The sequence below is a fragment of the Oratosquilla oratoria genome, chromosome 22 (genome assembly GCF_046742065.1).
Source record: "Oratosquilla oratoria isolate Oo_2021 chromosome 22, ASM4674206v1, whole genome shotgun sequence".
Taxonomy (NCBI): domain Eukaryota; kingdom Metazoa; phylum Arthropoda; class Malacostraca; order Stomatopoda; family Squillidae; genus Oratosquilla; species Oratosquilla oratoria.
The window spans coordinates 395,001-397,253 of NC_134798.1; positions in this window are offsets into that span (position 1 = coordinate 395,001).

Sequence of the window (2,253 nt, forward strand, 5' to 3'; positions counted from 1 at the left end):
TCTGTTATCAGATATCAAGACCTCTCACCAAGAAGTGTAGAAGATCTTATGTCCTCAACTGCTAAAAGGATCTATTGTGAGAACACCGTATCTCATCCGACACACCTTTGGCTCTGCGAGATGGCTAAGTTTTCCAAATCAGGTTAGGCCGGACGAAAGGTGACAAAAGGTTTTATTTTTCTTTCGTAGACGCATAGAAGAAGGCATGTAGAGCATTGCTTGTGGTGGCCTAAGAAAAAAAGAGGTGAAGGAGAGGGAGAGAGAGGGAGAGAGGGAGGTTGATATAGGGATGGAGGGAGAGAGATGGAAAGAGAAAGATTGAGAGAGAGAGATGGGGAGAGAAAGATGGAGAGAGATGGAGAGAGATGGAGAGACTGAGATATAGAGATTGAGATAGAAACAGATTGAGAGAGAGAGAGAGAGAGAGAGAGAGAGAGAGAGAGAGAGAGAGAGAGAGAGAGAGAGAGAGAGAGAGAGTAGGAGGAGAGAAAGGGAAGCGAGGGAGGTGAAGGAGGAGAGGGAGGATAGGAGGAGAGGGAGGAGAGGGAGTAGTGGAAGGAGAGGGAGGAGAGGGAGGAGAGGGAGGAGAGGGAGGAGTGCAGAAGAGGAAGGAGATGGGTAAGGGAGTAGAAGGGGAGAGGGAGGAGAGGAGAGGGGAGAAGTGGGAAGGAGGAGAAAGGGGGTAAAATTTTAAATGATAAAGGAGACAAGTCGAAATATAATGCAACGATACTATCACCATTACTATATAGTGAAAACAAAATTAATTCTTTGTGGCCGATAAGCAGCTCCTCTATCCTTGGTGGAAAACTTATCGAACCGAAGACGGGGATTTGAAGATATGTTTAAGAAGAGCTTTAAGAAGGGTAGTGGAAAGGGAGAATGATAGGAGTTCAAAGTGATCACCATTCTTCTTCGAGTGAAGATTAGTCTCCAATCATAAAAGAATATTTCGTGACTCTGGTTCATAGGGGTGTCATTTAAGTCGCTGAAGTATTGACTTCATAGAAATTATGCAGTCGATATCCTATACCGAGGAAGGGAGAGGGAAGGAAAAAGAGAAATAAGAGGCAGAAAGGAGAGGGATTAGGAATAGAAGGAAAATGATGAAGAAGAAGAGGACGAGGAGAAAAAGGAGAAGAAAAATAGTTGGGGCAAAGAGAAGAGGGAAAAGGAAAAGGAGAAGGAGAAGACGTAAAAGGCGGTGAAAAAGGAGTAGAAAGAGATCAAAGAGGAGGAGAAAGGTTATGAAGAGAAAGTGGCAAACAAGGAGGAAAAAGAAGTGGAGAAGGAGTAAATGTAAGAAAAGAAAGAGAAGGAAAATAAGAAAGTAAAAGAAGAAGGAGGAGGAGGAGGAGGAGGAGGAGGAGGAGGGGGAAGAGGCATGGGAGAAGACTAAGAGGAGTAGGAAAATCCACTTATGTTACTCCTCTATGAAAATGAGATCTCCCTATGGGGGTAGCAGATCACCCCGTGGGGATACAAACAAGAGAATAACCATGTTTATAACCCCCAACCCCTTTTTGAAAATCTCTTCAGAGAGAAATTTAGCCACACAGGCACTCAACCGACCCGGCCGCGGTTCTTTACGCGTACACGTAGGTCTGGGTCGGATAAGATCTTGATGGAAGACTGAAAAGGTGCCAACTACGGCCGGATATCCGGTGACTTAGTGCCATGGAATTACTGAAATGTCTTTATCTGGAAACGTCTTCCTTGGTCCTGGACATATTTGTAGACTTCCATGAACCCCTTCCCTAAAGGTGGAACTTATTTCAATTTTGTTTTCTATTTCTCCAGGTGATTTTATTCAGGTACGTGGATCTTTATAGGGAGTAACGTGAAAATTAAAGTCTTGACAGTGCACGAATATGGACCAGAGGTTGACATTTTCGCAACGGTTATATATATATATATATGTGTATATATATATGTATATATATGCATATGTATATAAACATATATATATATGTATATATATATATATATGTATATACATATATCTTTATATATACATATATATACATATATATATATACTGTATATATATATATATGTGTGTATATATATGTATATATATATATATATATATATATATATATATATATATTATGTGTGAATAGGCAGATTTAAATGTGATTACTATTTCTTTTTTTTAAGACATTCTCTTTGTGTCTTAAGGTCATCTTATTGTCTCTATTGAGATCTGAGATGATTTCTTTGTAGTAAGATGTCACCTGTGCTGCCAATTAG